We start from the raw sequence: 22,093 nt of genomic DNA, 5'->3' as shown, positions 1-22,093 counted from the left end.
GTCGAAGCCATTAGAGAATGAACTTTTCAGTAGAAACTTTTCTATTTTCAATCATCTTTTAAACAGCAATGGGATTGTTTTTATTGTTACAAAATGACTTGAAAAACAACAAATATAAACAATTATATTAAAACCACGAAGTATTTGAGAAAACCCCTAGTATCAAAGCCATTGTGTTCAATAGCATTCAACGGAATAAATTAAACACGTTAAGTACTGGGTCAGCCTCGATGGAAATGAAATCTTCCATTCATAGGTCATCAAAAATCATCACAATAAACCGTATGGCAATGAAAAATACATTAGAACAACGAATTTTTTAAGAAAACTCGTAGTATCAACGCCATCATTGACTATGGAAATGTCATTGACTATGGAAACAACAACAAAAATGCAAAAAATCAGTAGAAAAGTGCAAGAAAGTGTCGAAGCAATTTAAACCATAAGCTTTTCTCTGAAAACGTTTTCTACTACCCGTTGAGCATCTTGTCTAAGCCAATGGGAACTATCATCATTAGGATAACCAAATAGAATTTCAAAAGGAGCCAAAATTACGAAAAGAAAATCCAAAATCTGAAAAATTATAAAAACTCGTGCATCGAAGTCAAAAACCAATAGTTAGAAGATGAAACCGCTAACTAGAGAAATTGTTGTAGAAATAGATAGGAAAGGGTTTGGTCATTACTGAGAGTCATTTACAGTTCACGAAAAAAGGGTTCAAGATTGATTAATGTTCAAAAAATATTTTCAAAATATTTTTAAAGACTTAACCATTAAAATCATTAATCTTCATCGGAAGGCAATAAATACGCTCAGTTATGCCCCAATGTGAGTACAAGGATGTTTTTCATGAATAGGTAATCAAAAAACATCTTAAAGTGTCTTATGACTATGAAAACAACAAAAAATAAAAACCAAAAATTCTGTAGAAAAGTGCGAGAAGAAAGTGTCGAAGCCATTAAAACCAAGAGGTTTTTTCTGAAAACTTTAGCTATGATCCACTGAAGTTCTTCGCTAAGCCAATAGGAGCCATATAAGTCATATAACCAATAGTTAGAAGATAAAACCGCCAACTAGATAAATTTTTGTTGAAGTAGAAAGGAAATTGGTTCTGTCATTACTGAGACTGACTTATAGTTCACGAAAATAAGCTTAAGATTGATTTATTTTCAGAAAAAATTCCGAAAAAATTATTTTTAAAGTCTTAATAGCTATTAAATTAAATAGCTTTCAACGGAAAACAATAAATACGCTCAATTAAGATTCGCTGTAAGGATTAGGTTGTTTGTCATGTATGGGTAATCAATACATCATCACAATATGTCTTATGACTATGAAAACAACTACAAATACAGAAAAAAAAAACAAAAAGTTCTGTAGAAGTGTTTGAAGAAAATGATGAGCCAATTAAATCGCTGCAAACTTTATCTATGATTGATTGAACTCTTTTGAAATCTTCTTGTGGCAATGAAGTCTTTTCTTTTGAAATCTTGCTGCATTGAAGTCATATAACCAAAAGTTAGAAGATAAAACTGCTACCAAGATTAATTTTGGTTGCAGTAGGAAGGAGAGGAGTCCTGTCATTACTGAGACTGACTTACAGTTCACAAAAATAAGTTTATGATTGGTTAATATTTAAAAAAACGTTCGAAAATACACTTTCATAGTCTTAACATTCATTACCTGTCCCCTCAAGCATTAGAAAGGTTCACATAATGCGCACTACGAAACCCATTGCACTTTTAATCAACGAGTTTCGACCACAGGATTCCAAAAATTTAGTGAAACCTCAAAAAAATCAAAATTTCATTTAATATTACGAAAACTGAGATAAAAATCCAAGAAAAACAAGAGCGATTCCTTGGAAACAAATTTTTTCTCCATTGGGCTTCATTTAATTGTAAATCAGGTTTGTCGTTAACGGAAGCTCGATATGAAAAGTGTCTTTAAAAAACAAAGAAATATATGCCAAATTCTCTAGAAAAGCTCTCAAATAGAATTCGATTTTTATAGTAAACGTCCGTATGAGACCAGAACTAGTCTTTTTTAACGCCTTTCTTCTATTAGGAACACAAAATTGATTTATTTTGTGGCGTGAAATGAAACTTTGAATTAAAATTTTCATAGAAAAAATGTTAATTCGAACGACAATTTCGTAAAAGTGAACAGTAAAAGTGAACCAAATGTTCCGTGTTCGCATGAAACTTTAAACCTTGATAACTCCTTGAAAGAAAAGGAAATCCAATAAAAATCTTTTTAATTTCAAATTCTACGCTCATTTCTCTACGATGAATATATCGATCGGCCAAAATTGTCTGATCAAAAAAACCCATTTGAGTATATAGTTCCTGCCCCCACAAGTGGGATCGGAACAACAAGCTGGAATATGAGAAGCAATTTGTGTGCCAAATGATCTGTATTTTAAAAACCACTATAACTGCTTTCAACTAATCTTACATAGACAATGGGCAGCTACGCAATGCTTTTTATTTGAAACATCGAACAGTTGAAAGGTCTAAAGTAATTAACCACTTGTGAATTGCATCATCTAGAAACAGTACTGCCAATCCTCAACGTGGCATCAGTAGACAAAATGCAAAAATGTTAAGATAAAACTCGAGTACGAAGTACTGACTTTCACTACCTATATTTTAACATAAAAGCAGAAAAACAAACTTGGCCGAAGCCCGACCAATTGCTCTCAAATAACAGGCGGTTGTTCCGACAGTAGTTTTCTTCAGGGAGCAGATGTGGGTAAGTATTACGTCAAAGGTATTTACGTTTAAAAAAGTATTGATGTTAATTTACAACTGCATTGACAAAGTATTTCTAATAGAAAATCATCTAGAAACAGGATTTCTATTACTCAACGCTGCATCTGCAAACAGAATTGCAAAAAACACGAAGAAAACCCTCGAGTAATGAATACTGATTTTTTAAACTGAAAAGCATAAACACAAAAGCGGCGAAAACCCGACAAATGGTTCTCAAATAACTGGCAAATTTTCCGACTCTAGGTTTTTTGGGACGCAGACGGGGCAAGTATTACATCTCAATGGTGCTTGAAATGATGCTATTATTAGATGCTATCATGACAAATACAATGATGCTATCATGACAAACACATTCAGCATGATTACCTCAATTGAAAAAGAGAACAATTTAGCAAAATTTTTGTCAGACTTTTCAGCAGCAAATCGATCTTAATAAAAACTGTCAATTAAGAAAAACCCCCTTCCCTTATAGGGTAGTCGGTCAAATGGGTGGGGGGGAGTCAATTCCTATATACATAAATAAATTTTGGAAGTACTCAAACGTCAAAGCATCGTAAATGAATAAATATAGCTTCTGTAGGAATCAGAATGGCTACAAGTTGATTTAAAATTGAGATTTTAATTGATATTTTTATCGAGATTTTTAATCGACCTTAATTGCGTTCAGTAGCTCAATATTGTTGCCAAGTGAGAAAAACTTTAATTACCAAAACTAAAAAGTCAGAAGCCGTAAAAACCAAAGCAGTGAAGAAAAAACCATTTGAGAGCAATCGAAAAAGAAGTTTATAAAAAAATATTAAATACTGATTTCGCAAGGATCTCAGCGCATTTTCCCAGTCGAAGTAATTAATTGCCCATGTGTCGCATTCAATGGTATATTCAGAGCCGAAAGTAGTCGCCAATTAACATCCAGCAATAATTAAGTAAAAACGATTTAGCTGAAATAAGTAATAATTTAAGCGTAGCTGTTCAAAAAAGGTAAGAAAAGTAACGATTTTGAGTATCAACGGCTAGTTTTTCAACAAAAACCAAAAACATTAAAATGTATTCCCAAAAATCAATTCCGTTTTTCTGTATATACATACACAACTATTTAACACAAAAAATATAAAGAGAAAAATTGAACAGTTGGTATAAAAATATAGATACAGGAAAAATTCAACACAAAAGAAGTTTCACATGTTTCTACACACGAGGTCAAAAAGTCATGGATATGCTCAAAAACAAACAGCCAGTATAGTGGCATAATACATTTGCGTCAATTAAAACTAAGACAATTAGAAAAATCCTGATTACAGCATCACATTAATAATTTTCAGTCTATCTTATAAGAACAAAAAAAATTATTTTTTTTTTCGTTTTAACGAAATATTCTATAAAGGCAAAATAGATCATGGAAACTTCTAATTGATTATTCAAGTCTGCCGAAAAAATCCCAATTACAACATCAAAGTTAAACAAAGCAATCAGTCTGTTCTGATCAATTGAGCGCCGTTTGTTTTTTAAAAAACGTTCGCAAGCGCGTTAAGTTTACGCAATCTAATGTTTAGTGATAAAATACAGACGAAAGCCAGCAGACTGTAGACGGTCACAAACAAAAATGACGGGACTGTGTAAACGCAGTGACCAGCAGTCAAAATGGTTCAAACAACAAAATAAACAACAACAATAACAATATCAATAGTTCTGTTTCTTGTTGTCCGGTCTGCAAAGAGTGGGCTGGTGAGTGCGGCTATTATTTTGGGGAGGGAGGGTTGGGGGGGGGGGGGGGGAGGGGGGTCCATATGAAAGGACGTTTAAGGGTACAAGAATAACAAAAGAAGGACAACATTAGTGAAAAGATGCTTGGATTGTTGATAAATTAGAAAGAGAAAGTGAAGACACATCTAATATCGAAAAGTGAGCGAGGGTGAAGAGACGAGAGACGGGTGCTTTTTATACCCACTGAAGCATACTGCTGTAGTCACCCACTGAAATTGGAATCATCATTATATTTCTCCACTCTTCGGGGCGGTAGAGTTGTATAGTTTATATATAAAGAGAAGAAGAGACATAACAGCAAAAGAGATAAGCGAAATGTTGCAGTATAAAAAGAAATATCGCTTTTGTTTATTTACGGGCGGAAGGGGCAATAACAACAATGCGGAGAAAGGGTGGCAAAAATTGATATAGCAAATAAAAAGAGCTAGTCTCACCATAAAAAATTACTTGTCTGCATCGGCAAAAATAATGAAACAGTTTCCATGAACAAGATTACAACTACTGTTCCATACTGTGCAAAAAGTTTTGATTTATTTTGCAATAATGTCCCTATTTCAGCCTAATTTGATATTAAGTGGAACACAAAAGCAAACAAATGGGTTTATAGGGATAAAAAGTCCCTGTGTTATCTCCGTTACCCCACATCACGGATTTAAGGCAGTCTTTTTATATTCAAATAGGCCCAAAGCAGTCCCTTTTGAGGTAAGTAACGCTCACAGATATGAAAGCATGTAGGCAACATACTCGAAGGTTTTCCCAAAATAAGACAAACTTTACTCTTGTTAGACAACTTGCGTCCAAAACGGCGGGACACTAAAAATAGCGTTCACGATAATGACTGGACTGGGATAAAAAAAATCGGAGAATTGATAAAAGTCTACATTTTTACATAGATGTAACTCGAAGCATTTTCGAATCACTTGAAAAGTGGGTTTTCAGCAAAATCAGACGTACACATGTAAAAGAATGCAGAAAAAAGATTAAGGAAATAAGCGCGAATTATAAACAAACAATTCAGTTCTGGAAAGCAGAACAATAATAACTAATTTAGTGGCAACAAAAAATATTTAATGAAAGGTAAATTGTCCTTCAAATGTTTGCAGCATACTGATTTTGGGAAAAACTTTTAGGTGCGTTCAGTTACGGATATGGATATGGTATAACTGAGAAGGGAAAACTCTTTGTTATATAAAGCTGATTGTTTGACAGCTTCAAACATGAGTCAAATATGTGAGTATGATTCTGGAAAAAGACAAAAGACTTCCATCTGCATTTCACAAACGTCAAATTATTAAACGGAAAAACTATCCCTAAATAACTTTTTTTACCGATTTTGAAAAGAAGCAACCGAACAATCGAAAGATAATGAACTCCAAACCATTCAACATCTTTCAATTGAGATTTAATTAAAGTTTCGCTTAAAAACAAAAAAAACTGAACCCTGAATAAGATTATATAAAGAACGAGTTTGCAGATCTTGATAACTTCTTGCTTTGAAATGTGATGTCATATAAAAAGATTAGTATGCGTTACGCACACTATGATATTATCAGATCCATTTTTTAATCTTGATTTAGCTGCAAACGCATACAAACCTTGAAAAACAAGAAATAAAATCTAATAACGAGAAAAAGCTTGTCCCAGAGTTTAAGATTAGTTGGTGGACAAGACTAGGCTTGCAAGACTTGAAGTACCTGTTGCAATCTTGTACTGGTCTATGTTTACTGTGCTCCCTTAAAACTGCGAAAATCTTTAGAGTATATAGAGCATTTCTTGCTTTGTGTTGAATTTTTGTGAAATTAATTTTTTTGTGAAATAAATTAATTTCTTGTGAAATTAATTTTTTTACCAGATTATAAAGGCGAGTTTTCGAATGATTCATCTTGTAGAAACAAAACGAACGAAATTTTATAAACAAATCAAATAATATTTTCGACCGAGGTTCTCAATTATGACTATTGATTGCCTTTTTGTGTTAGAAACATTTCATGACGTGCCAAAAGGACGTTAGAAACATTTCATTCTATTACCATTATATTTCTGAAGTGTGTTATAGAAAAAATTTTAGATAAATAAAAACTTAAGAGTCATTAAAAACTTTAGAAAACTACTGAAAATTACGTTTTGAACTATTATAAAAAAATATTAAAGCTTAAAAAAATCTTGATACACATGAAGCAAATATAACCGATGAAAAATATATAACATAGAAAGAAAACTTAAAGCACTCTCTGTGACCCGATTTCCTGGAAATTTGAAAACAAAAATTAGCAGCGAGTTTTTAATCACTTAGCAAATATTAATCTTTCTCATTTTCACTTTTCAAATCTTTAACAATAGGAAGAATTGATAGTCAGACAGGCATACTTGAAGTGATATCAAAAACAGGTATGTTCAGACATCTATATAAAACTTTAAAAAATATTTGCAAGAAATTATCTGTTTGATTTTAGTCAAGCAGCGAGTTTACATAACATAGCAAAAAATTAACTGGTTCATTTTGATTTCGCAATTGTTAATTAAAAGTAACATTAAAATTCAGACAAGCATACTTGCAGTAAAATCTAAAGCGCGTACATTCAGACATTGTTCCAAAAATTTTAAAAATTTACAAGAAAATATCTGATTGATTTTAGTTCAGCAGCGCGGTTTATATCACTTAGTAAACAATTATTTTTCTCATTTTCATTGTTTCAATCTTTAGCAATAAGTAAAATTGAAAGTTATAGAAGCATACTTGCAGTAAAATCTAAAGCGCTTACATTCAGACATTGTTCTAAAAATTTAAAAAATTTACAAGAAAATATCTGATTAATTTTAGTTCAGCAGCGCGGTTTATATCACTTAGAAAGCAATTATTTTTCCTCATTTCTATTGTTTCAATTTTTAGCAATAAGTAAAATTAACAGTCATAGAAGAACACTTGCAGTGAAATCGAAAGCACGTTTATTCAAAAGATAATAGCATTTTATTTACAAGAACCAATCTGTTTGATTTTAGTTCAGCAGCAAGTTTTATATCACTTGAAAAATATTTATCTTTCTGAATTGCATTTTACGATCTTTGAAAGTAAGTAAAATTGATAGTCAGACAAGCATAATGGCAGTTAAACCTAAATCACATTTATTTAATACATAAGTTGAAATTTAAAAAATAAAAATTTACAAAGGAGTCTTGAAAGAATAATAAGTAAATCAAGATATACATAGATTCCATATTAATCTGAGTTACAAAAACATCGTACCTGAATGGAATATGAAACTGGACAAACAAAATACTTCAGGTTGAAAAAAAAATAAACTGACAATTAAAAACTGTAATGGCGGCTGTATTGTACAATAAACGAATTGCACACAGAATATTATTTATGAGACTAATAACCTATCGACCCAACTTATCCTTGTTATTGAGAGTAACTAATTATCAAAACTCATCAAAATTAATCATTAACTGCAGAAAAAATTGAGTACAGAACGAGCCCAAATGAGGGTGGGCGTTTCTTCAACAACTCAAACACAAATTTGCACCAATTGATAATGCAATATCTGAGTGTAATATTGACTTGTCGCGCGAGAAAATATATTATTTCGATTCAACATTATAAGTTGAACAAGATCAGATAGGTAGGGATACATCATATTTTAAATAATTGACAAACAACTCAAAGCAAAGAAAAACGAACCAACATTAAATAAATAGTAAAACCAAACTGTATGGCAGACCTCAAAAATTATAATTGTTTTTCAATCAAAGACGAAAGCATACACCACCCAAATAAGTCGTGTGAAAACTAAAACCCAAATAGATGACGCTTTACGATCACGTGAAAAGATTAGAAGAAAAATGATATATGACACTAACTCTTTGTACTCAAAACAAAAAATACAATTTGTAAGATGAACCTCGCTCATCATGAACAAATTCACAAAAAAAGATTTGTAGTATTTTGTATTGTACCGAAATTGGGAAAACGTAAACCAAAAATAAACCACCTCTAAAATTATCGAATTAAGAACACTTAATCTGTCTGAAAAGTAATTTAGTTATCGTAATTGTCAAATTGTAAACGTCAATGGTGCTTTGAAAAGACGTGATTTGAATTAAGTGAAAGCGGAATTAAGACTTCGTAAAGTGGCATTGATCGGAAGTTGCAGCAAATAAACGCTACTTAAAAAAGGAACATAAAATCAGTGCCTTCGCTTTCGCACAGTCACCTTTCAGCTTTTTCATCAAATTCAATTTTATGTTGTTCAAAAATTTATAAATTAAATAACGTTGCTTCTCAATTTTGCTTCGCTATTCGTACGTTGATGCGATCACAATTTTCGTATAATAATGACTATAGTAATGACTTTTTATTTCGTGTGGATAAATTGTCATCACTAAAAATTAAATGTAAATAATTCGAAACGTTAGTTGTTGAAGCTGCTAGTTTGTAGAAAAAAATAATCCCAAATTTCTAAACAAAAGGATGCAACTCTTTTTATTGATGAAGAGATTTAGTAATAAAAATGACAGATTTTTGCGCTTTTTGTGTTAAAAATTGGTGACTCAGAAAGGCTAGAATAATTTAGCATGGGTGGCGGAATAATTAGTAAGAAAAGATAAAAGACGTGCTAAAACATTCCAATATTAAACAAATTTAGGGAACAATTTGAACAAATTTTGAAAAATTGCAAATTTGAGGAGGCTTTATACCGAATATTCGATTGATGGCAAGGTTAGAAATGGAAAATAATATTGAAAAGGTAGGAAAACTAGTCACTTTTAATATCGAATATCGTTAGCAAACAAAAAACGTTGAGGTAAATTTAATTCCAACAAAATGCGCGCAGCATTTTCCCCAATTTTTCAATCGAATTCAATACATTTTGCTATTCTTAAATTTTATCCAATCCTTGTTAAAATAGGAAAATTTAGTTGGATGTGCTTATTAAAAATAACTGGTGTAGAAACGCAAACAAAAACGTAAAAATTAAGTCAATAGGCATAATAAAGCTGAAATGAGCTTTTCTCAATACTCAAGGAAGATATAATAATATAAAAGCTACCTCACTCAACCGTTGAAAAGCGCTGAAAAAAAGTTTATTTGCAGGTAGGAATAAAAATTTAATCCGATATAGTCTTCCCAAAACGTACGTGAACAAATAATAAAAAACGGAAGTTAAGGAAAAACCGCAAAATTAGTCAAATTTTGTTCAGCTCAGACAGAAATAAAGAAGTGCGTTGGTAAAACGTGCCGCATTTTTCAACCTATTGTTCAAATTTTGCTGATCAAAATCACTGGAGAAAAGTAAACTGAACAGGTTTTCAAATGTATAAACTTGATAAGTAAACAAAAATTTCATGTTGACATCAATTAAAACAAAATTTTCAGCAGTGTAAATAAAAAACAATGGATAAAACGGAGGAAAAACTGCGCTCCGTTTTTTCATCTGAAATAATATCATACCTTCATTAGGAAAAAATCCAAAGAAATGTTCAAATGAATGGGAAAATTTCCTTTATTTACCTAAAATGGGAACAAAAACTGGCCAAAGTGACAAAAAACGTGGGGAAAATGTAACAAAAGCTTTCCATAAATTCAGTGAGTGACTCTACAAGATTAAAGCACAAGAAACAAAACATCACTCCATATTATGTAATATTAAACTCCAAGCTGCTTCTTTTCCCCACTATTTTGCCTCCCCTTTCCATATTTTTCTCACTAATTTCACCAGTAATTTTGCTTCTCAAATCTCAACGTTGACGTACCATCATAAAAATTTAATAAAGACACTATATCAGCGAACGCTCGTCAAAATTTTCAGCGGGTGGTATTTTTTCCCTGCGTCAATCGAAACCCTCAACTTGACATTTTAGCCCCCCGGCATGTTAACACCGGTTCTTTTCTGTTCATACAAGGCCTTACTTACTAACCTGTTCAGATTACACCAGTACTTACATATGTACAATTTCATTCACACATTACTATACATTAGTTTAGCGGTATGGACAAACATAATACTTTACTCAACTATATGAATTGTAATTTGCGAGCGCAGTTTTCCCTAAATTTTCGGTTCTGGGGCCAAAATGGAGATTGATACCCCAAAATGCAAAGACTGAACTTTCACTGAGGATAAGCAAAAATGTAATTATCTTGTGGGAACTTGACGTAAACATTTGCATAAAATAACTGCGGAGTTCTTGCAGTGTTTCAACAAAGTATTATTCAAAAATAATGTCAGTAAAGTTTGCGCCCTGCTGAGTGAAAACAAATACCTAATTATGTATGAAAAATGAGTTTTACGTCAAAAAACCGTTCAATCATTCTAAATTACTTCCTTAAAAGAGAAAATGAACCAAAATTTAGAAGCTTCTCATCTCAAAAGCAATGGCGAATGCGAATGCACAAAATATCAGTACAAACTATATGCCTGTTTTTAAAATTCTATTAAATCAATTTTGAAGTTTTTTAACTTAAACATGTAACGCAGTAATCATTCCCCATAAAAATTCCATCTCCACGGAAGCTTGAGCCAATGATTTGGGTGATAAAAATTTGTTTTTACGTGCGTGATGATGAGATTGAAACCCAGATTGTGGACTTAAAAGGGATGACATGATCAGCACTCTCTACGAATCGATCGGTTCAGCTCTGCATAATTAAAAGATGCTTAAAGCAGGAACAACAAAATAGTAAGAAAAATGCTTCGAACAGAAAAGGTTGACTGAAACCTCGTCGTTTGAAAAACTAAAAAAATCCTTTTAAAACAGCTCAAATAGCCCAAAAAGTGGCTACTTCGTGATCTCTATATTTTCCTAGCTGGTGGAAAAAAAATAGTCGAGAAACTCTAAAAAAGTTATGATTGAACAAGGAAAATTTTTTAAATATCGGCATATTTTAAATATTTCAGATATAGGACAGATAGTCACCGATTTTTCAATTTTTCAATCACCGATTTTATGCCTCTTTTAGAAATTATCTATTAGCGAGATCAAACTGGACATCAAGTCAAATCTGCCCAAACTGCTGTTGAGCAATCTCTCTGCTATTAGTTGAAAAAGAAAGTGAAATTGAAAACGGGACAAATATTTTCATCCATCAGATGTAGCGTTTGTTGTAAAATAAGACGCAAGTTGAATGGTTAATTACGCATGCAATTAACATTCAAAAACAAAGAACGAATTTAAATTAACTCCATCTGAAAACAAATCGGAGAAAATATGAGTTTGCAATTTTCAGCCCCGAATGATAAAATTCTTACCGAAGGAAACACAAAAAGAAGCATATTGACAGAAGGACAGGATAAATTCAAAGAAAAATAACATCAGAGTTTATTGATTTATTTTGATAAGATCCTCAAAAGTGGCGCTCTCTATATTCAAACTGCGATTAATTTGATTGTCCTCGTCAGAAGCTTGCCACACTCAGTTCACTTCTTGGGGAATATTACACTTAATTGTGACAACGAGATGCATAATAATCAACTGCTCAATGCGTTGGTTCATTTTTAGAATGTGTAATTTTTAAATCATCGCAAAATTTTTAAATCATCATCCTCCCTCAGCACACCACCACTCTAATTCTTTTCGTACAAATTTTACAAACTCATCAGTAAGTTTTTTTGGTGACCTTTCTTCCGTTCGTGGCTTTTTACCTGAGTTCTTAGAAGGGCGAATCAAAAAACTCTAACGATTGATGGTTGCCAACAGCTCTGACGACAACCAAGGTTGACTGGAAGTAGAATATCTAGAACAATTTACGATCAAATAACTCTTCTTACGCCCTTGTATAAAAAGCCGTTTTCGGATTTAGTGGAACCAGTACGTTACCTTGAGAACTGTGAAACACTAAGCAAGTTCCAAAAAAACTTCAAAAAATTTGACTGAAAAATATCTTTGTAAAAATTGCTAATCAGTTGCTCGTCTTCAGCGCATTAAAACGCTCAAAAATGGGCAGCACCTTTCAGCTGCTTTTGACACTAATGACTATCAGATAACTTATCAGTTCTTAAAAACTGCGAATTCAGAGAAACAACTTGTTATACTCAGCACCCAAGGATCAGTTAGTAATGAGGGTGGTAGTTCCGGGTGTAGTACAGAATAAGATAGCATATATAAAACTACTAATTCAAATAATACTAATAACAGTAATATCATTAGTTTTATTACAATTATTACTAGTAATATACATTAATAGTAGTAATATCTTTTTGTACTACATCTAGAAGTAACACATTCCCCCATTATTTCAATTTGCGCAAAACAAAAATTTTTGTACGAACAAAACTTTGAGGATACGCTGAAAAAAGATCCATTCATAGAATTAACAAGAAGACCTGTTAATCCCGACTATAAAAATTACCATTAATTTATAATTCCCAATAACCAGATACAGAAACTACGTCGTACAATGAATTCAACGTCGTTAAAATTTTCCTGGTCTTCCTTAAATTTTCCATAAAACTACAATTTCTTCCTACAACTTCAACAGTTTCCTTTCAAAACTACTATTTCAAAACTATAAAACTTCACATTATCTTCAAAGTTGGACTGCTTACCAACTGTTTTGTCTACAAACATGCAGTAAGGTCTTTCATCGCATCAGAGTTTGCGCATTTATCATAACGACAGTCCCATCAGAAAAAATCAAGCCCAAAAAATTAAGATGATTACGTTTTCTTGTTTTACCAAACAGTGTTTAGCTTCACAGTATTTGAAAAAGTTTTCTTCAAAACAAAGTTAGATTTCAATAACGGGAGTACATTTGTCACAGCTCCAGGTTTTGTGCGCAAGGTTGATTTCACGAGATCTTTGATTTGCCATACTTCCCGTTCGTCTAGGAGAAGCAGGGTGCCAAAATAAAGGACGTATTTCTCTATTGCCATTTGCGGTATTCAACAAGTTTTAAACGCCAAAATTTTATAACCCGAAAGATCTGGCCAGAAAAAAAATGTCACCATACAAAGCAAAAAATAGAGCCGATCGGACGGATGTCATTCACGGATTGCACTATGAAGATCTGAGTTGAAAATTAAGAGCCTTAGAAAATGAGAGAAATCGAAATCAGTATTTGTCACTGGCATCCTAACATTAATACCTCAATTCCGTTTATTCGTTGAAGTAATCCATAGCTTCTTAAATGACACATCAATCCCAAGTTTTGAAAACGAGATTTCAAGTTGAAAAAATACATAAGACGAGGTCCAAAGCATACCTTCAGAGCATGATTTTGAAGAAAATGCAGACCAGGAAAAGTCCTATGCTTAGTAGTCAAATTGAGAACAAACGTCCCGCTCAGCCAAAAAGGTCGGGAAATACTTCTTTAAATACTGCAAGTCAATATATCCGGTTCCCATCAAGGTAATGCCTACTGGAGGCCAAAAAAACTTACAATGTATGCCAGGGCAGATACTAGGTGGGTTTAATAACCCCATCTATCTGCCCTCTCTGAGATACTTTTTGTTGTTATGTTATATGATTAAATAAATTGATTTAATTTGCTGTCTAATATTTGGAGAAATTCTTTCTTTCTTTCTTCTTACAAGTAGCAATAGGAATCGCTATAATTAGATGAGAGTACATGGCGTCTTTCACACGGAAGTTTCTCGCCAATAATCATTGGATGCACATCAGCCACGTAGTCGACGGCGCGCGTAATGAAACAAATCAAAAACAGCAGAAATGACAGCAGAGCTCCGTCGGCGGTTTACGCTACCTAAAAACTGTCAATAGTTCTTCATGCTGTTGGGTCTGCAATCATTTTGTGAGGCCTTTAAAAACTGATGGCTTGTGCCGGACGGTCGTCAGGTCATTTACTAGGAGCGAGGTTCCGATTCGTGTAAAAATTAGCCTTCATTATGAGCAGTTGTTCTTTATTGACCTTGAAAAGGTTTAGAGAAATTTGAAGTTAACTGAAAAAATGCTCACCGACTAATGTACATCATTTATGATTGAAAAACTCCAAAAATGCTGACACTCGTAACAAGCGTTGAAAGACAAGTGAAAATGCGTATATGGATGTAATACACAACAGCTCAACGATAAAAGATGGGCTAGGAAGGATCACCAAATCTCGTACTTGGAAACACCAATTAAGTCTGCTCGCGTTATATGGAAAATTTGACGTGGATTAAACAAATTTATAGCAATATGGAACAGGAGGCCGAAATCAAATAGCTATAATTGAGTGAAAACAGCAAAATACTTGCCACTAAATGGTACAGGTTTTTGGGCAAAATCTAAGAATTTCGGGATCTTGCCTCCGAAGAGAATTTTCGGTCACTACAAAATTAATTGCAACTCTAAAAAGAGGCTTGGCTGAAATTCTTACAGAATAGGGGAGAACAAAGAAAAGATGATAAGAGCTAATCTGATTGTCTCAACGCCGCTGCATCACGTTAAAAAAGAACGCTTCTCAACCCTAAATCTGGATGGCACCAATTCATTAATTGTTGATTTGTTTTTTCAATAGCCAATTAAACTGAAATCAATTCTTCCAATTCTCTGATTGTGATTGTCACGAAAATTTGTCCCAGCAGTTTTCCGAGTTTAATTTGGTGAAAATAAATTGCTCAGATTTTAAATATGACTCGCTATGCATTTAATTTCAATTTCCACTTTTTTTCAATTCCAATTAATTATTTTGCTTTTCGATAGCCAATTTAATTGCACTAATTTAGTTATTTTTAAATTCTTGGTTAAGAGGGCTATTAATTTCCTAACTTCAGTCGTTTCTTTATTTTCAAACAATTTCTATAGAGAAATTCGCAAATTCACAACCCCTATACGCCAAGCTCAAGCTACGTTGAAAACTTAACCGACAATCGGATGAATTGCTCTTGGATAAAATGCGGGCCCGATTCTATTGTTTTCTGCTTTAGTCGGTAGGACGCGAGGTGACTTGAGCGGGGGAGGGGGTAAGTTCAATAACGTACTTTAAACGACTTTATTAAAGTTTATGAACGACTTTATTGAAGCTTTAACGACTTTATTAAAACTTTAAACAACTTTAATGGACTTTACAACGGACCATTAAAATTCAAAGTGAGAAAAATAAATCAATTTCGGTACAAATTTAATTGTCTTTAAGCAATACACTAGTAGGCATTGAGCTCAGCTGCTTCAAACTGTCAACAAGGTTTACAAATCTCAAAAATAAAAACAGTTAAGCAGAATTTTGCGTACGAAAACAGCAGGACGACTCCAGATACGATTAACTTGAACCTCAAATAACATCATAATAATTTATGCCTGGAATAAAAAACACCACTTAGAAATTGACTCATTTTTAATGCCTCACAAAATTATTGAATTAGAAAACTTCACAGAAAAAAACCTTATAAAATGAAGTAGGAAAAATTAGTGGCACGAGTCAACGATTTGAAGGAATGTATCAACCTGACCATTTCACCTTGAATATTACTGATTCTAAGTCGTCGAAGTTAATAATGCAGAAGTCGTTTTCCTTAGCGAGGAAAGTCAAGGTGACTTCTATTGCTTCGTCAACAGCAGGAACAGAAATTCAACATGTTAAAAACGAAAAGAAACCTTGACCACTCCAGAAGACAATAGGAGTCAAACCTTAGGCTTTTATTCAATCATGTACTAAGAACATATTGAACGTAAAAGGAGCACAAAATAAGAAGAAAAAAGGAAGAACAAAACATCAATATTCAGAAATCGGATCTTTTCCGTTTGTACCCCCCAGTTCGTTGTGCCCCCCCCCCCCAAGTTACAGAGCTCATGCCATTGCATAGTAAATCATCATTTAAAAATTTGGCACGTGCGTCTGGGGGTGCAAATATTATGCGCCCGCTAAGCTGGGGGGCACAAACCGAAAAGATCCCAGAAATCTTCCATAAGATTCAGAATCCAGAGAACTTTTCTCAAAAACACTGTTGTGAGAAAGCTTTACTTAAGTTACTTTCCACTCAATGAACAATGAAAACCCATAATTGCGAAATCGGTAGTCTAGAGAGAACAAAAGTGAAACTTGCAGTTTTTTAAAGTAAAAACTGCATGATCAAACTTTCAAGTGTCTCATTACAGCATCCTAACTCAGCGCAAGAGCGCATAATGCTAATTCTACAAAAATCATTCACGAAAAGAGCTTTATAGAGATACAGATAAATTGTTTTTAGGAAATCGAAAAATATGCCAAAATTTGATCTAATTTGGCTCAATTGTCAACCAAATGAGGGAGACGAAGTGTCTACCAAATGAGGAAGACCTGCCACTTTAAGACTACAAGGCGACAAACAAAAAACTCAATAAGAACAAACCTTTACATCCAAAACTAGTTTCTTCTTCACTAGAAACAACATGAAACCAGTCCTTGGTGATACTCATTAACATGTATACAAAAAAGATTAAGAACCACGAAATTAAAAAATATACTTTTGTTTTCTTGAAAACAAAAACTTTCAAATAATTAAGATCATTAGATATCAATTGATATCTATAAACAGGATTCTTTTCATTCATACCGCAACATGACTATATATTGAGACCTGCCATTATTAAGACTACGAGACGATAGACAAAAAACATCAAATAGCAACGAACATTGACATCCAAAACTCAATGTCCAATTTTTGAAGAAAAAAAAAACAATAACATAGTTAAAAAAGTGTCGAAAAAAACTACGCTAAAAATAGTTTTATGAGAATCGGTAACAAGTAGACAAAAAAACAATGAAATTAAAAACAAGCTTATATTTTCTTGAAAACAAACAATATCAAATAATGAAAACCATTAGATATCAATTGAGATCTTTAATTACGTTTCCTTTCATTCATACAGCAAAATGAATCCTTTGAAACCTGTCATTATAAAGAATATGTTGTACGTCTAAAAAATAAACAAACAAAAAAAGGAATCATTAATTTTTGCAAGTAAACGCCGTTGAAGCAGTAAAAACCATGATCTAATCCATTTTAAAACTATAACCAACTGCTCTTTCTTTGAACGTCAATAATGAGATATTTGATCTCTGAATAATGAGACTAGGCAACAAAAATTTAAAAAAAAGATAGTTAAAGAATATTTGTAATTTTCGAAAACAAACATATTCAAAGACATAAAAACTCTAGCTAGCAACTGAAATCATTAAGTAGCTTCCTATTTTCTCAAAAGAAAGCCATTAAGATCTGTCATTATTTGGAGTATGTCATATGTCTACAAAAAGAACAATAAAAAGACGAAACCCCAAAAACAATAAATAATTTGCGAAAACCCGTATCGAAGCCGTTAAAACTCTGAGTAATGCACAAAAAAATCTAATATATGTTGACTTGTACCCTTCCACAAAGCAAATAAATTGACATGCGACCGGTAGTTAATGAGATGAGGATTCAAGTAGACGAAAAAGAACAGCCAATGTTTAAAAGTATAAAAGATTTTTTTTAAAATTTGAACATTTGATTGCAAATTCTTGAAAAACTTTAGTTATCATCTGAAATCAGTAATCGGATTGCCCTTTTCTTCTATAGTTGCTCTAAGACCTGCATTTATCCGGAATGTATCTTTTGGCTGCGAAAAGAACGACAAACAAATACAAAAACCAAAAATAAAAAACCTTTTGCAAAAAACCGGTATCGAGACCGTTAAAACAATAAGCGATGCACTAATAACATTCGATATATTCAATAGTGCATTTTTCTGACGCCAATAGTTTGGTATTCAAACTGCAAATATTGAGACTGACCTTTCAATAATGTGAGAAGAGAGGAAACTTCAATGCTGAGAAAAGTAAAAAAAAATTGCGAAAACTCGTAGTATCAAAGCAGAAAAACCATTAATTAAAAGGCAAAACCACCTTAAATAAAAAATTGTAATTCATTAGAAACAAGAGCCAACCTGTTTTTGCTGACCTTTAGCTACAAGTTGGCCAAAAAATATTTAAAAAATGTAGTAAAGCTCAATAATCGATTTTTATTATAAAAATTTATTTTTGAAAGTGAAAACCACCATTAGCTTTTGACTTAAAAGCTAGATAGGTTTCCTTGAAATTCCCTAAGGAGCAATTTGGACCTATCATTACCTCTTAATTTGAAATTTTCATTTCTGTAATTAGCGTGAGAAAAAGCAAAAAATGCGACAATGATAAAAAAAACGACAGTTTACAATCCGAATTGTTTTGGACGAAATGTTTAATTTGGAAAAAAAGTCAGTATATCAAAAAGAAATTCTGCATAATTATCGAGTTAAGTTAGCAAAACTTTAATTCAAGAACACTCTCAAAGGATCCACAAGTGAAACTAGCTATCTTTGAAGCTAACGGAGATTGTGTCAGCAGACTTAGGAGTGCTTAACTCGTTGAATGAAAACAAAGAGGACCCAAGAAGCTTTTTTTTTACTTTTGACTTATACATTCTACGCTTGAAGGGCTTTCTAATGATACCACTCATAACCCTGTGCGATGAATATATCGATCGGCAAAACTGACAGAACAAAAAAATCGTTTGAGGATATAGTTCCTCCCTCACCAAAATGGGCCGGAACAATGACAATCTTCACCGCGGACAATTGCTGTGCTGAATTGCACGAGTCGTCTTGTTGTTTAGAATGGTCGAGATGGTTCCCGAGCGTCTATTATTTGTTGATGTATGTGAGAACACTTCGGTTCTTGAAGACATACACACCCGCAATAATTGCTTCATTCGAGAGCAAATGATAGCAAATATAAAGTAATTGTGCCTACAATTGAGCAGATTGATCGTTCATTAAATTTATCTTTATTTCTGAAGTCGTTCTGATGGCTTCGTTAAGCCTGATAGCATTGTAAAGCATGATGGCTCTGTTAATACAGCTCTGTGCGACAGCTACAACATGCCTTTGTTAAAAGTTAAAACACAGCTCCTATCTGGAAGTATATCGTGAGCACTCGTTTATCAGTAACCCATCAGAAAACTATATGGTTTCATCTAACAAGGTCAAAGAGATATGTAGTGCTCTGGATAAAATCCGTTTAAATTGGGTCAGAGAAATTCAAAGCAGTCATAATAGTCCGTAGCATAAAGTTGAAATGCTAGCCAAAGTTTCAAAGGCCAAATTTTAATTTACGATTAGGAGTCTTTCGCATAATAGCCCCCAACAAAAATTTATTCCTCCATTACTGCATAATAATGTTATAATTATACTACCCATTAATTGGGCAGCATAAAAAACAAAGGCGGGAGAAAACAGAATAGATCCCAAAATATGTAGTAGTAGTTTCATGCAACTCAATATACATCAACTGTAAGACAAGAAACAGCCAACTATTGCGCATATTATACCTCGAGATTCAAGATTATAACAAGTTGAGCATTCAAATATGGACATATTTGCTGCCTGAAATTGATAGCAACTGCTACATTCATCAGCGGGTTAGAGAAATGGGTTTGAATGTATACACAATTTCAGAAAAACAACTGAGTTCACACTCAATCCATTAGACGCTAATAATTACTGAAGCAAACAAAAACCGAAACTGCAGAAACTTGTGCCTTCATCATGCCACATCTGAATCTCGAACGAAGCAAAGGAAGCAGTGTTAAGTTAATTACAAAACCTTGCCAATCGACTTGACCAGTGGATATCAGGTGCGATCGAAGAACTTGACAGAGGCATGAGCACTACGAAAACAAAATACAAAGTAGATGAATATAAATATAAGCAAATGACACATGGGAAAGTTCCGAATACATCGAACGCCTTATTTTTAAAGAGCCCAAAAGAGGCATATTTTGCCCGTAAACGACAAGATAACGAACGATTGAAAAACCAAAACTGCGAAACAAGTTTTAAAAGAAAAGCTCCCAAAAGGCAACAATCTCCCAACCTGTAGCAGCAAATCTAGTGCCACCTCATCGTTAAATCAAATTACTTCCAAAAAGCAAACAATATCTGGAAATATGCGACGTTGAGGTGCTCGAATGTCAAAGGGTCATAGGATACACTATAGGTTCTAAGGATCTATTCTGTTTCGCCCTACCCCCCCCCCCGCTTAGTTGGCTTATATTTTATACGCCCCCAGGCGCACGTGCTATTTTCCTACATAGTAACTTGCCATATAACAACATATTATTTGTAACTGGGGGCGTAAAACACACTGGGGGGCCCGAAACAGAATAGATCCAGTTCTAATGCTGCAAGATCAATTTTTGGGTCTGAAGAAGACCGAAAACATTATGTTGCCGAAACATACTCCCACTCTCCATGTACATGGAAATGCACGATGTTCTCTATCTCCTCTCAATCCTAGAAGGCAATTACTACGTCCCCGAAGACAAACTGCCAAAGCGAAAAGAAAACGAAACAAGACAAAAGCAAGAATTTGAACTCCCCAAACACCGACTACATAAATCAGACGAAAATTTTTTCTTCAGAGCCACAAAGCTATTCAACATCATCAGTAGGACAACGGAGAAGCCAATGACGAAGAAACTTCTGACAGAGATGTACCAAAACTATTTCCACAGAAGCTACAACGAACTCGACAGCTGCACCTGGAGACTTCTATGCAACTGTGGAATCTGCAATCCAATGAAAAAACTCGTGCCAAACGAAAACTGAAGGGTTCCACACCCGAGGGCTCCGACCCTAAAGACTCTCCTACTACTACTACTACTACATTAAGTCAATAAGCACTCCATGATACCTGAAAATGTTTTCAATGCATTCAACAATGTTCCTCGTCAAATTTGCTTTTTACCACCAGGACCACAACAGAATCTTAAATATGTTGACGAAAAACGGCACTAATTCACTTAGCCTCGAAAACCCTCGCCAACAATGAAAAAACACTCCCAAAAGAAATCATGGGATCTTTTCAACTTGTTTTGATACCCCCTAGAATCTAAGTTTTCGCAAATTTTAAGAGCGGATTAGCAATTCAATAAAACAAGAGTGTCCACGTGGATTCACGGCAAATTTTGAAAGTTTCCTGAAAAGTTATTCGGAGGAAAATTTGGAAAAGTTTCCTGAAAAGAAAGATCACTAAAACAGCAGAAATCGCTGTTAAAAAAGCTACCCCCTCAAGCCAATGTTTCACCTCAAAATGTTTAGAAATCGTTTACTTCAGCGGTTCAGCATAAATTGACCTTCTTAGCACGTACAACACTCAATAATGAAGACCTATTCAAAGAATGTGAGATATCAATCAACAATGAGCTATTACCTAAAATATTAAAGCTATTACCTAAACAATGAGCCATTACCTAAAAAATGAGACAATTAACTCCGCGATTCCATTGCGAACTTGTAAAGTGATGTCTGTCATGATGTCGACATCGAACCTTATCTTCAGCCGTTGCATGGGGGAACTTTTGCTCTTAGATCAACGACAACTGACGATGATGTAAGATTAGATATCAGAGCCAACGGACTTTGGGTATTGAGGTTCAACAAAACCTATTCCGATATTTAAATTTTCAACCCGCAAATAAAACGTTGCCCTTAAAGCAGTAGTGTGAGTGTCACACGTATATAAAATAAGGTGTACTAAAAACCGTGGGTTTCAAGGTCAAAGATTTAGTTTAAATTTTAATTTATTACCTGATTAATGACTGACACAGTTTTGATAGGTG

The 22,093-nt window shown here is 33.5% G+C and overlaps 1 protein-coding gene across 3 annotated transcripts in view; it reads right to left on the bottom strand.

Annotated features, from left to right (window-relative positions):
- LOC142342656 (uncharacterized) overlaps positions 1 to 21,742 on the bottom strand; it is a 201,459-nt gene extending 179,717 nt beyond the window's left edge. Inside the window, exon 1 of one of the 3 annotated variants that reach the window (XM_075394110.1) lies at positions 21,725 to 21,742. The gene's annotated coding sequence lies outside the window, so the exon portion shown is untranslated. Of the gene's footprint in view, positions 1 to 7,840; positions 8,382 to 8,658; positions 11,258 to 21,724 lie in introns of those variants that run through there. The other 2 variants (XM_075394106.1, XM_075394109.1) reach the window with 2 other exon arrangements.
- Between the last annotated feature and the right edge of the window lie 351 nt (positions 21,743 to 22,093).

The sequence above is a fragment of the Convolutriloba macropyga genome, chromosome 7 (assembly GCF_964194025.1).
Source record: "Convolutriloba macropyga chromosome 7, txConMacr16.3, whole genome shotgun sequence".
NCBI lineage: Eukaryota > Metazoa > Xenacoelomorpha > Acoela > Convolutidae > Convolutriloba > Convolutriloba macropyga.
Note: the sequence above shows the minus strand (reverse complement) of the source record. Positions and strands in the feature narration are given on the sequence as shown.